This window comes from Sminthopsis crassicaudata, chromosome 4, assembly GCF_048593235.1.
Source record: "Sminthopsis crassicaudata isolate SCR6 chromosome 4, ASM4859323v1, whole genome shotgun sequence".
In the NCBI taxonomy this organism is placed as follows: Eukaryota; Metazoa; Chordata; class Mammalia; order Dasyuromorphia; family Dasyuridae; genus Sminthopsis; species Sminthopsis crassicaudata.
This window is the reverse complement of record NC_133620.1, coordinates 239405702-239420841: the sequence shown is the minus strand read 5'-3', so window position 1 is coordinate 239420841 and position 15140 is coordinate 239405702. Positions and strand designations below refer to the sequence as shown.

General features: G+C 32.2%; 1 long non-coding RNA gene across 1 annotated transcript in view; it reads right to left on the bottom strand.

Annotated features, from left to right (window-relative positions):
- The window catches only part of LOC141541252 (uncharacterized), a 33325-nt gene extending 19491 nt beyond the window's left edge, over nucleotides 1-13834 (bottom strand). The window contains exon 1 of the long non-coding RNA XR_012481708.1: nucleotides 13708-13834. This is a non-coding gene — a long non-coding RNA (uncharacterized LOC141541252). The remainder of the gene's footprint in view (nucleotides 1-13707) is intronic.
- Nucleotides 13835-15140: the final 1306 nt, after the last annotated feature.

Sequence of the window (15140 nt, the reverse complement as noted above, 5' to 3'; positions counted from 1 at the left end):
ATCCTAAAAACTTAACAACTTGGACTATGTAATATAGTCTCATTAAATCTAAGATTTGTTCATGCTGAAAGAAGTTTGCTTCTTTTATCCCCTCCCTTTTGTAACTGCCACTATGACCAATTTTCCATTTCAGTGTTTGGAGAATGAATGACATGCTTTTGACTGAACAGAAACCACGATGTCAAAAAAGCTTTTATTTTCAGACCCATTTCCCTAAGAAATTGCATTAGTAACATGCAGGCCATTTTTTTTTCCCCTACTACAAGTGTTTCAAAAGTTCATTTATCCGGAACAAGTAGTCTCTCCTCTAACAAAGATATGGCTTAACTGATGCCAGGAAGTAGGATAATTTAATGCACTTGGCTGAAAATAGAGAGGAACTGCTTTTTGTCTTCTTGCTAAGGTCAGCCAAGCCTTTTGACCATGTCAATTGGGAATATTTATCTTTTGTCCTTATGTGGTTTCAACCTAGAGAAGTTTTTTTTCATCAGCATTTAGTTGTAATTTCCATTTTGCTTACTTTTGTACTGACCATATTTAACTCTAGAATTTTTATTTCCTATTGAAAAAAAAATTGTTCCTTTAGAAAACCTGAAATGTCTTCAGAGGATATGTGAAACTAAATGCAGTATATCTTCAATTAATCAAAATGTTTGGGAGAAGGATTTGTTCTAGCTGATTTAAATTTGTGAGTGAATAAAGATTAAAATTAAGAAAATTCTTGCTGTTTTTCCTTCATGTAACATTGATCAATTTATATTACTTTTATCCTGTATTATTATTCATTATTTGTTGGAGTATGAAAAAACTTATTTTCAAAGACCAAGATTATTAAAGTGATATCAATCAGAATAGCTACTGCCATTTTGTAGGATTGTAGGAGACCGAACAAACAATGGGATCATGGCTAGGGCTTGTCTTCAGAGTCATTTTCGATTGCATGTTTCATTAAGAGATAATATGGTATAATAGAAGAGTGTTGGATCTGGAGGTAGTGATCTTGGTTTTGAATTTTTATTCTGGTACTTCATGACTTATGTGACTTTGAGAAAGCTTAATTTCTTTGAACTTCAGTACCCTCATAAGTGAAATGAATTTGCTAATAATGCATTGGCTGGATATCTTAAAAATCTGATAAAAATTTAAAATGAAAAACAATGGGGGAAGGAAAAATATTCCCTGTACATATATGTGTTTGGACACATATCTGTACATACATGTATATATGTGTGTATATATGTATGTATATGTATATATATATATATATATTTAGATAGAATTAAAAAAAGATGTAATTAACTTGCAGAATATGAATGTTTTTTCTTTTCTTTAACATTTTTATTATTGTTGCTGTTCATCCTTCATTCTCAAAGAGGAACAATGTCATCACAAATGTATTTGTGGTTACTTGTGGTAACAAGCCTTTTCTACTTAGTCTCCATTTTAAACTCATATCAAGTAATTTTGGCAAAATTTTAATAATTATATTTCAATGTCCTTTGTAATTTTATATATTTTATTCTATGAATTTAAAACATTATTCTGTAAAAAAGGTTCCATAGGCTTCATTAATTTGCTGAGGAGTAGATGACACAAAAAGATTAAGAGAAAGCAAATATAATGAAGGAAAAATAATAATGTTCACAGGAGTCAAAACAAAATAAAAGCTTATTAGCTTTTAAAAAATATATTTAAATTAAAAAAATTAAAAATGAATTTTTAAAAAGGCTCAGAAATCTATATGCATACTCTCAAAGTTTACATAATAAGCAAGAGGAACTGTAGTTTGCAACGTAAAGACATTCATTTGACATTATAGATATAACTGATACTTAGTAAGTTAAAACTCATGAGTGATATACTGCTCTTAGCATCTCATTCAAAAGAAACAGCATAGTGAAGGGTAGGGAAAGTATATATATATATATACACACTAACATGAAGAAAAAAAACAAGGAATCAGAAGAGTGAAGCATGGCAGAGAGCATTTGAGTGAAGGTCAATGGAGAGAAAACCATAAATGATTTTTGACCCTCAGATATAGTAGAAATGACTTTAACAGAAAGAAAACAAAAACAAAAACAAAAAACATGAGCCTTGGAAAATACATCACAAGTCTAACATAGTGTTCAAGGCCTGGGGCCAGAAAGGGATCATTTGTCTTTTATCTCAATGTCTGAATTCTTTGTTTCTTTGTAGCCCATAGAAGACACTGATTTTAGGATCTTCTCCTTGGGCAATTCACAAACTAGAGTGGGATTTGTTCTCTGCTGTAGTTATCACCTGCACTAGATAGCACAATGAATAGAATGCTGGGCCTGGAATGAAGTAGACACATCTTCCTGAGATCAAATCAATTGTGTGGTCCTAGACAAATCACTTTGCCTCAGATTGCTCATCTGCAAAATGATATGGAGAGAAAAATGACCAACTACTTTAATGTCTTTGCCAAAAAACTCAAGTGCGGTTCAGAAGAGTGGACATGACTGAACATATCTGAACAAAAGCAATATGGCTATGATACACCATCACTGACATTTTCCACCCAACTGATTTCATTTGGACTTCTCCTTCATTTCTCAGGAAGGTCTTCATCCTGAAAAATTACATTAACCTTAAAACTCACACTTATAAATACCCTCTACTACTGGGGCTCCTCTTAGTGGAAGGGACAGTAGAGACTTTGTTACAGAACTTTCATGGAAATCTCTTAGACCAGTTATCTTTTCATTTCCTGTCTGACAGTACTCCTTCCAATTTTTCCATCTCTACTATGACTTATAGTAGGAAATTACCCATTTTCTCATTTCCCTTTTCTTTTTGTTTTTTACCCATTTAATGTCAAACTCCTAGAAGGTAGGAATCTCATATTTGTACACTTGTGCTTAGCACAGTGCCTGACAATATATTTATTGACTGGCTGAATAACTGTATATTGGCATTCATTCTGCATTAGGTCTGCTGCAACTTCTGATTATCAAGAGATATGATGATTTGAGAGTTTCAGAAAGGCATTAGGATGGTTCACCTACCTCTTCCTATTCTTTATTACTTTTATAGTCTCAATATATCAGTAGCCTGGAAAAATATTAGGAGTCTTAAAGAGTCCTATGAGAAGTTTCCTAGGTCCCCTACTGTCTCTTTGTCTTTGCATAACAATCCCTGGCATGTTGTGTTTGCTTTTCCCCTTCTTTGACAAACCATGGCCAAGATTCTATGAGATTCAGACCCTGTATATCAGTTATGATTGTTAGTTTAAGGATCTCTCCCATCCTATACCCCTAACTAGACAGAATTTTTTATTTTTTTATTTTTTTAGTTTCTGGCTGTAGACCAATGCTCTTATGCATTCCTGGACTGGATGGAAGAAACTATGGTGTCTTCCCTTGGTTTCATTGATCCCTGATTTATTTGATAACATTTTTCATTTATTTAATTGAGTTTTTTGAGGAATCTTGATTTGGTTATAACACTTTATATCTTCATTTTTATTCAATCAGTCAATACATATTTTCTTAAGCATTTACCACATGTTAGTTACTGTGGTAAGAACTAAGAATATAAAGAAAGATTTTTACTCTTGCCAAGACAAAAGATACTTTGAAAATATTTTGTCTATTCCCTGTAATACTTGTTAGAGATACAGTGCCAAACCAGGAAATATATTTGTGGTAGACTGATGAGGTTTTTTCCGGGCCAGTAATCTTAGAGATATTACCAGTCAAAGACCTATAATCTTCTGGGCAGGACAAAATTACAGCAGAAGTCACCCTAATTCCTAGTATCAATTCATTCAGATGACTATACTCTTCTATTCCTATGATTAAAGCCATAACCTTGTGGTTTGTAACTGATGTTTTCACCCAGAAAAGTAATGAGAGTTCATGAATATCAATGAGTCTTTTCCCACAAACACCTTGAAAAACGGGTTAAGTTGAAATGCTACCATACATTATAAAAGAGTTTTGGTTTTTTCCCTTATGCTTCTTATCCTGCTCTTTGGGACCAAACAAACCCTCTTCTACCTGACAATCCTTCAAATCCTATAACAGGCCTATCATTTATCTATACTTTTGTCTATACCCTTTGTCTACACCCCTAGCTTCTTTTCACCATCTTAATTATCTCAAGTTCCCTCAACTAAAACTCATATGATTTAGGATCAAAACTTTTATTATCCTAATAATTTTCTGCAAGTTACACTCCAATTCATTTCTAAATTTTGGCACAGATAATTGAGCATAATACTCTCAATGTAATATGACAAGGATTGAATACAGAGAGTTTATACCATCTTTTACCTAGAATCTATGACTATCAGTGAGTGATACCTAATATTGCATGATATTTATTTGACTGCCACATCATATTGCTTACTTATCTTGGCTTTACAGTATTCTAAATTCACCAAATATCTTTTAAACAATTCATTATCTAACCAACACTTTCTCAAATTAGTTCCTCAAAATGCTCATAATTGTAGGTAGCATATTTTCTTAAGCACCAAACTCTATAATACTAATGTCTTTTTAGTGAGCTCAGTGATCACTCAAAAGACTGTTTAAGAATCCTTATAGAAAACAAAAGAATTAATGAAAAATTTCTGGAGTTTCAGGGGTGAGCCAAGATGCCAGAATAATCTCAGGAAACTGGTCATGTTCTCATAGTTTTCCTTGAAAACCCACACAAAATCAAGCCTCTGAACAAAGTATGACAGAATAAAAGCACTCTCTAGCTCAAGATAGATGGAAAAAATTTCAAAAAGAACAGTCTCATGGGAAGGTTGGGGGGGGGTGGGAAGGAAGGAGAAGAATGGTGTTCAGCCTGGGTCAGATAGACTCTGGAAAACCAGTAAGGGCAAATCAGCAAGTAAAACCCCTAGTCCTGACTCAGTAGAAGAGCAAATCAGTGGGGCAGCTTCCAGTCTCAGCTCATAAGGCAAAATCTAAGAAACTAGGCTGTTTCCTCAACAAAGCAGGCAAAGCTATATCCTACAAGGGGCCCCTGTACTTGAAACTAAGGCTCAGAGCTGCAACAGGAAGTTTGGGACATCACAACCTTCATCCCAGAAGCAGAGATCTACCTTAAAAGTGAAAAAAAAAAAAAAGGAAATAAAATGAGCAAGAAATAGAACATTGACCATAGAAAGTTACTTTGGTAATAGGACAGACCAAAACACAAACTCAGAGGAGGACAGAATGTCCACAGAAGAAATATTAAAGAGTGAGATAAATTGCATTTAAGCTCAAAAAAGGCTTCTGGGAATTGCTGATATAAAACTTCAAAAGGCAAATAAGAGAGATAGAACTAAAAAAATTATAAAAGAAATGAGAGGTATGCATGAGAGTCAACAGTTTGGAAGTAGAAGGGAAAAAATAGTTTGAAAAAAACAGGAAAGAAAAAACTAACCAAATGGAAAAATAAATACAAACAATTACTGAAGAAAATCATGCATTAAAAACTGGAACAGGGCAAAATGAAGCCAATGATTTTGTGAGACAGCAAGAATGTCAAAAAAACTAAAAAGAATGAAAAAATGGAAGAAAATGTGAAATGCTTCATTGAAAAAACACCTGACCTGGAAAATTGATCCAGAAGAGACAACTTAAAAAATATTGGCCTACCTGAAAACCATGACTAAAAAAAGATCCTGGGAAGCATTATTTAAGAGATTACCAAGGAAAACTGACCCAATATTCTAGAAACAAAGGGAGAAATACTCCATTGTTCACCTCTGGAAAAAGATACCACAAGGAAAACCCCAAGGAACGAAACTGTAATTAAAAAGAAAATATACTTCAAGCTACCAGACAAAAACAATTCAAATATCAAGGAGCAACAATCAGAATTACCTAGGATCTGGAAACTTCTACAGTAATGGATTGGAGGGTCTGCAATGCTATATTCTGGAAGACAAAGGATCTGGAGCTATAACCAAGAAATGTCAAAACAACTATACTGAGCATCATCATTCATAGGAGGAGATCAGATGGAGCTTCAATGAAATGAGACTTTCAATTGTTTCTATTGAAAAAAACAGAACTAAACAGAAAATTTAATCTATTAACACAATACTCAAGAGAACCATAGAAAGGTAAACAGGAGAAAAAAGATCTATTTAAAGGTCAAAATATTTGCATACCTAGATGAGAAAACAGTATCTGTAATTCTTGAGTTCTGTATCTGTTACTGGGACAGAAAAAGGGGGCATCACATGGATGGAAGGTGTGATTGTGAATGGACTCTGACGTGATCACATCAAGCAAAAGAGACATTAAGGGGTGGGAAAAATCTATTCTGGAAAAATAAGAAAGGGGAGGTATAATGAACAATTAATTCATACCAAGAAATTCAAAACTCCCATTACAATCCAAAAAAGGGAGGGGAATCAGCACTGACTGAAATTTAATCTCATCAGTTTTAGCTCTAAGAGATAAAAACCATTCAATTAGATAGAAAAATTTATCTAATCTTATAAAGAAGTAGAAGGAGAAAGAGGAAAAGAAAAGGGAGGAATAGGATAGAAGAGAGGGCAGAAACATTAGGAAAAAGGGTAAAAGGGAGGAAGATTGATAGAAAATAGAGTTTTGGAGTGGGTTAAAAAAAAGCCATACTACAAAGAACAGGGTGGAAAAAGAGAACAAAAGTATATACATAGGCCAAAATAGGATGAAGGGAAATACAGAGCTGGTAATCACAACTTTTAATGTGAATGGGATGAACTCTCTCATAAAACATAAGAAATAGCAGAGTGGATTAAAAAACAGAATCCTACAATATGCTATTTACAGGAAACACATTTGACACAGAGACACATATAGAATAAAGATAAAAGGCTGGAACAGAATTTATTATGCTTTACCTGAAAAAAAAAAAAAAAAGCAGAGGTAGCAATTCTGATCTCAGGTAAAGCAAAAGTAAAATAGATCTTACTAAAAGAGATAAGGAAGGAAAGTAAATCTTCATAAAGGGTACAGTAAATAATGAAATAGTAATGATATTAAATGTGTATGCACCAAGTGGTAGAGCAGGCAAATTCCTAGAGAAGATTTTAAGTCAGTTACAGGAAGAAACAGACAGCAAAACTATTCTAGTGGAGGATCTCAACCATCCTCTATCAGAATCAGACATAGCTAACTACAGAATAAACAGGAAAGAAACAAAGGAGCTTAATAGGATCCTAGGAAACCTAGTCATGATAGAACTCCAGAGAAAATCGAATAGGGACAGAAAGGAATGCACCTTTTTTCTTTACAATATACGGCATGTACACAAAAATTGACCATGTATTAGGGCATAAAAACTTCCCAATCAAATGTAAAAAGGCAGAAATAATAAATGTTTCTTTTTTTGACCACAATGCAATAAAAGTTATTTTCAGTAAAGGGCAGGAAAAGATAGACTAAAAACCAAATAGAAATCAAATAATTTAATTCTACAGAATGAGTGGGTCAAACAACAAACCACAGAAACAATTCATAATTTTACCCAAGAAAGTGACAATAATGAGACAACATAAAAAAACCTGTGGGATGCAGCCAAAGCAGTTCTTAGGGGAAATTTATATTTTTAAATGGCTAAATAAATAAATAAATAAATAAGTGATAAAGATCAATGAATTAGGTATGCAACTAAAAAAGGTATAAAAAAAGGAATTAAAAACACTCAAATACCAAATTAGAAATTCTGAAACTCAAAGGAGAAATTAATAACATAGAGACTAAGAACATTTTTTGGACTAATAAACAAAATGAAGAGTTGGTTTTATGAAAAAAAAAAACTAAATTAACAGATAAACCTTTGGTTAATTTGATCAGAAAAAATGGAAGGGAAAAACCATCACCAACATCAAAAATGAAAGGGGTAAACTCACCATTAATGACAAAGAAATTAAAGCAATAATTAGGAGCTACTTTGCCCAACTGTATGGTAGAAAATCTGACAATCTAACCCAAAATTGATGAATATTTTCAAAAATATAAATTGTTCCATTTAGCAGAAGATGAAATAAAGTACTTAAATAGTATCATTTAAGAAAAATAAATTGAACAAGCCATTAATGAACTCCTTAAGAAAAAAGCTACAGGGCCACATGGATTCACAAGTGACTTCTACCAAACATTTAAAGAATGGTTGATTCCAACACCATGTAAAGTATTTGCAAAAATAGGTGAAGAAGGAGTACTGCCAAATTCTTCTATAACAGAAATATAGCCCTGATATCTAAAGCAGGAAGGGCCAAAATAGAGAAACAAAATTACAGACCACTCTTCCTAATTAATATTGAGGCAAAAAAAAAAAAAAAAAAAAAAAAAAAAAAATATATATATATATATATATATATATATATATATTAGTGGGGCAGCTTGGTACCACCCCACTGCAGAGCACCAACCCTGAAATCAGAGGACCTGAGTTCAAATCTAGCCTCATATACTTAACATTTCCTTTCTGTGTGACCCTGGGCAAATCATTTAACCCCAATTCCCTCAGCAAATATAAATATATATATATATTAGTAAAGAGATTACAGTAATTTATCAGCATAATAATATACTAAGCCCAAGTAGAATTTATGCCAGGAATGCAAGGCTGGTTCATTATTAGGAAAACTCTTACCATAATCAACCATATAAATAAGAAAACCAACTGATATCATATATTAATAGCAATAGATGCAGAAAAAAAGTTTTGACAATATACAGCACCCATTCTTATTAAAAACACTAAAAAGCATAGGAATAAAGGGAGCTTTCCTTACAATAATAAGTAATATTTGTAATGGAGAGAAACTGGACATATTCCCAATAAAATCAAGTGTGAAACAAGGGGTGAAAATTATCACCACTATTATTCAACATTGTGCCAGAAATGTTGGCTTTAGCAATAAGAAAAGAAAAAGAAAAGAAAAGAATTAGAATAGATGATGAGGAAATACACTTATCACTCTGCAGATGATATAATTAGAGAATCCTAGAAAATCACTTAAAAACCTATTTGTAATTATAAACAGCTTTACCAAAGTTGCAGGATATTAAAATAAATCCATAGAAATCATCATATTTCTATATTACTGATAAAGCTATCAGCAAAAAGTAGAAAGAGAAATTCCATTTAAAATAACTGTAGATAAAATAAAAATTTTGATGTCTACCTTCTTAGACACATCCAACAGCAATATGAACACAATTACAAAGCACTTTTCCCACAAATAAAGTCAAATTTAAACAACTGGAAAATATCAATTGCTCATGGGTAGGCTGAGTTAATATAATAAAAATCGTAATTCTGCCTAATTTGGCCTATTTGTTCAGTGCCATATCCATCATATATCCAATAAATTATTTTATAATACTAGGAAAATAATAGGAAAATTTATCTGGAAGAACAAAAGTTCAAGAATAGCAAGGAAATTAATGGAAAAAATGGTGGCTAAAACTATTATAAAGCAGAACTCATATTGATACTGGCTAAGAAATAGAGAAGTGAATTAATGGAATAGATTACATACACAAGCCAAAGTCTATAGTAATCTAGTATTTGATAAACCCTCATACTATAGCCTATAATAATCTAGTATTTGATAAACCCTCTAACTTCAGTTTCTGGGATAAAAAACTTACTATTTGAGAAAAACTGCTGGGAAAACTAGAAAATAACACAGAAATTTGGTATAAACCTGCATCTCAAAATTTGGGAATAAAGCATGATACCATAAATAAAGTAGCAGAGCAAAGGATAATTTTCCTATCAGATCTTTAGAGAAGGGAGGACTTTATGCTCAAAGAAGAAATAGAGAATAGCATGAAAGGAAAAATGAACGACTTTGATTACATTAAATTAAAAAGTTTTTGCACAAACAAAACCAACAGAATTAAGATTAAAAGGAAAGGATAAAGCTGGGGGAAAATCTTTACCATCAGTGTTTCTGATAGAGATCTCATTTCTAAAATATATAAAGGACTGTGACAAATTTATAAGAATACAGATCATTCCTTACCTGGACCTGTTCACTAGAGGATTTTGGTACTAGTCCGAATCCTGATCATGGGTGAGAAATGAAGGGCCTGAACTCACGAAGATGGTCAAACAAGAGCCCATTTATTCAAAATTTTCTCAGTCTTATATGATTTAATAAACTTACATAACTATAGTATAATGCACATGCACTAACTATATACTGTATATGCAAGGAGCACATAAACAACCTTGCTATTGTGTGCCACTTTAGCACAACTCTGCCACAACATAGGTTGTCACATCCCCTAACTTCTCAGGAAAGCTGAGATGACCTTAGGAAGGGTAGGGAGACATGTCAGCAGGTTCCTTTTACTGGTCTAAAGGGTCTTATACCTTGCCCAGAGTCCCCTACTATCTGTGACCCTCTACAACTTCCCAACTGATAAATGGTCAAAGGATATAAACAGAATATTTTTAGATGATGAAATTAAAGCCATTTATAGTTATATGAAAAATTCTCTAAATCACTATTCATTAGAGAAATGCATATTAGCATAACTCTGAGGTACCATCTCAAACCTCTCAGTTTGGCTGAGATGACAGGAAAAGCTAAAGATAAATGTTGGAGGGGATGTGGGAAAACTGGGACACTAATTTATTGGTGGTAGAGTAGTGAAATGATCCAACTTTTCTGGAGAGCAATCTTTAACTATGCCCAAAAGACTATCAAACTGTGCATATCCATTGATGCAGCAGTGCCATTACTGGGTCTGTATCCTTTTCCCTCCTTTATGATTTCCTCAGGATACAGCTGTATCTGCAAAAATGTTTGTAGCAGTTCTTTTTGTGGTAGGAAAGAATTAGAAAAGGAGTGGATACCCATCAGTTGGGGAATGGCTGAACAAATTGTGGTACATGAAGGTAATGGAATGTTACTGTTCTATAAAAAATGATGAAAAGTTGATTATAAAAAGGTCTGGAAAGATTTACATGGACTGATACTGAGTAAAATAAGCAGGCTAATCAGGAATACACTGTACACAATAATAGCAAGAATGTGTGATGATCAACTATGAAAGCTTTGGTTCTTCTCAGTGGTTCAGTGATACAAAGCAGTCCCAATAGACTTCGGACAGAAATTGTTATCAGAAAGAGATCTAAGGAGACTGAATGTAAATGAACACATACCATATTCACTTCTTTTTTCTGTTTTTTAATCATTCCCATAGTTTTTCCCTTTTGCACTGATTTTTCTCTTCTAACATGATTCATAATGTGATGTGGGTTAAAAACAAATAAACTTACTGAAATAAAAAAAAAAAGAAAATTCCTATTGTCCAGACTATGACATAAAATAACATTTAATGAATACATATATTTTCACAGGTACTTATTGGTGATCAATAAAATGAGGATCAAATTGAATAAGAGGGGGTAATGAATTATTTTGCCCAATTATATGCCAATAAATTTAAGTTTAAATGAAATGGAAGAATTTTTATAAAAGTATAAATTGTCTAGATTCATATAAGAAGGAGAATATCTAAGTAAACCTATTTTTTAAAAAAATGTTGAATAAGCCACAATGAACAAAGATAAAAGCACTAGGACCATATATTTTTACAAGTAATTCTATCAATTTTTGAAAATAACCTCAGTCTAATGTTAAGCAAATTATTTGGATTAAGAATTAAAGAAAAAATTCTACCAAAGTCCTTTAAGGAAATACATATAACACTAATACCTAAACCAGGAAGGATTAAAAACAAAAATAAATTACACACCAATTTCATTAATGAATATGGATACCAAATTCCTAAATCAAATACTAGCTAAAAGATTACAATATATTACAAGAATTATACTTTATGGTTAAATGAGATTTATACCAAGAATATAGTATGGCTTAATATAAGGGAAACTATTAACATAATTGATTATATCATCAATAAAAGTTTAATAATCATATAGTTACATCAATAAATGTAGAAAAAGTTTTGGATAAAGCTCACCATTCATTTTTATTTAAAACACTTGAAACTTTTGGTATCAATGGAGTTTTCCTTAAATTATTAAAAAATCATTTCTGTGAAATTATCAGCAAGCATTATTTGTAATGAAGTTAAGCTAGAAGCCTTCTGATAATATTAGGTGTGAAACAAGGTTGCTGTACTGTCACTGATATTATTCAATTTCGTATTGGAAATTCTAACAATAACAAGAGAAGAAAAGGAAAATGAAGGAATAAGCATAGCCAATGAGGTAATAAAACTATTTCTTTTTCTGCAGACCATATGATGATATTCTTGGAAATTTTCAAAGTCTTAACCAGAAAGTTAGTTGAAATTATTTAGTATTAGCACAATAGAAGAATACAAAGTAAATTCACATAACTCATGAGAAGCCACACATATCTCACATAAAACTGCAATAAAACTCTGGAAGATGGTAAAAAATACCTCATCTAAAAGTACTCTAAACAGTATGGAATAACTAGTACTACACCTGCCAAAACAAATCTGGGGACAATATAAATGAAATTATATTTTAAAATTTTTATGCAAATTAAATCAGATTTATATAATTGGAGAAATATTAATTGTTTATGGGTACATAGGGCCAAAACAAAAACTTTATCCAAACTAATTTATATATTGAATGTCATTACAATTAAATGATAAAAAAAATTTACTGAAATAGAAAAAAAATAAAATTCATTTGGAAAAACAAAAAAAAATGAAGAATATTAAAGGAAATGATGGGGCTGGGGAGGATTCTGGGAAGACAGGGGATTAGGTTGGTAAATTTCAAGTCTCTCCATTTCTCCCCACAAACTGAATAAATTTGTGGTCAGGACAAATAGACTGGTGAAAAACCAAGAAGATTTGGGGCAGAACAGGCACCATTTACCCATCCCACAATTAAAAGTGCTTACAATAATACCTCTTATTTAGGAAAAAAATGAACAAAGAAGAATCTCACCACTAAAACATATTATGGAAACAGGGAAGTCTAGGATTCATCTTCATAAAGGACATTGTAGTGAAAAAAGCATCTACCCCAAAGAGTAACATGAAATGGCTTCTTGCCCAGAAAGAATTTAAAGAACTCAATAAAGAATTCAAAAATCAAATGAGAAACATTGAGGAAAAATTACGAAAAAAATTAAAACCATCAAAGAAAAAAATATTATGAAAAAAAATTACCAATTAGGAAAAGAGGTGCAGAGTCACAAAGATGAAAATAACTCTTTGAAAATTAGAATCAGGCAAGGGTAAGCCAGTGAAGCTATGAGAGATCAAGAAAACAGATTGTAAAGAATGATAAAATAGAATAGAATGTGAAACATCTCATAAGAAAAACAATAAATCTTGAGAACAGGTCAAGAAAAGAAAATCTAAGAATAATTGGATGGCCAGGAAATTGTGACCAAAAAGAGAACCTTGACACAATAATGCATGAACTAATTCTAGAAAATTGTCCTGACAGAATATAAGGAGAAAGTAGAAATAGAAAAACTCCTCTGATCACCACCTCAAAGTGACCCTTTGTGGAAAACACATAGAAATATTCTTGCCAAATTTCAAAACCCCAAATCAAAGAGAAAATTTTGCAAGAAACAAGAAAAAAAATAATTCAAATATGCTGGAGCTATGATTAGAATTGTACAAGACTTAGTAGCAGCTACAATAAAAAAAAACTGCAGGTCTAAACAGGATAAATACTGAGAGGGTTGGAGAGACTTACATGAACTGGTGCTGAATGAAATGAGCAGAACCAGGAGATCATTATACACTTCAACAGCAATAGTGTATGAGGATGTATTCTGATGGAAGTGTAATCCTTCTCTGGGAGGAGGTTTCTTTTCTGTAAATCCTTTTCTCTGTGAGCAGGTTTCTTGGGAGGCTTCTGGAGCCTCTAGTGAGAGCGAAGGTGGATGTGAGAATGAAATCTTGACTCTGAATCTCCTAGAGTGTGGGAATCAGACTCTGCCTCCAAGAGTGTGGGAAGTCTTCTCCTTGACCTTCACCAGACTGCTTCCTTCCAGACTGTCTTCTCCTTTTATCCTCCCAGAGAATGGGCTTGTGGGTACTCCAGGGGCTTGTGGGAACTACTTACAACCAATGAACTTGCTTCTTTTAAAGGTGTAAACTCCTTTAAAGGTGTAAACTCCTTTTCAGAAGTCTAAAGGTATAAACTCCTTTTAAAGGTGTGAATTAAAGTTGTGAACCCTGAGCTAGAGAATTGTTAAGTACGGACTTAGCACTTAGTAAGAACTTAACACACACACACTATCTATCTATCTATCTATAAATATTTTTTTCTTACCTGTAGCTTGCTTGGGTATTGTGGTGGTCAATGTATATCTGAAAAAAGAATAAAATTTAAAAGGTGTGCAGCAGAAACAAACAAACAAAAAAAAAAACACAATAATTTATAAGGAAGTAAAGAAAAGAGGGACACTCATGAATATCATTTCTTCTACTAATACTTTCTTAAATTGATATTTGTTGTTATATATTTTGAATTCTTCCTAATAGTCTGTTGGGCATATGATAAGTTCTCTTTTCTTTTAGTTCATTTTGTTTTGTATTGCTTTTCTGTTTTTTTCTTTTATAAATTTTGGGGGTAAAAGAAATAATGGGGGGGAAGTATAAAAGAAGGAAGTTTAGCAGTACTACATATTCAACTGTCTTGTAAGGTGGTAATAATTAAAACTATCTGGTATTGACTATGAATTTAAATAGTAGATCAATGGAATAGAGTAGGCATAAAATTTACAACAGCAAATAAATAATAATAATAATAACCTCATATTTGATAACTGCAAAGACAAGATTTTGGGGGGAAAAGGCATTATTTGGTAAAAAAAAATTGTTGGGAAAACTGGAAAGCAATATGGAAGAAACTGAATATGGAGCAATATCTCACAATGTTTATCAAGATAAGATCAAAATATATTCCTGAATTAGATACAGAGAGAGATTTTACTAGAAATTTTTTTTAAATATCAAATATATTACTTACCAGATTTATGAATAGGCAAACAATTTATAACAAAAATATTTTATTATACTAGTATCCCAGTAATTCGTTTAACCCCAAAACATAAAAGTCTACATGCTCTTAAGTATCAGATCAGAATATGCAGTCAGACACAATTAAATATGTTAATTAAT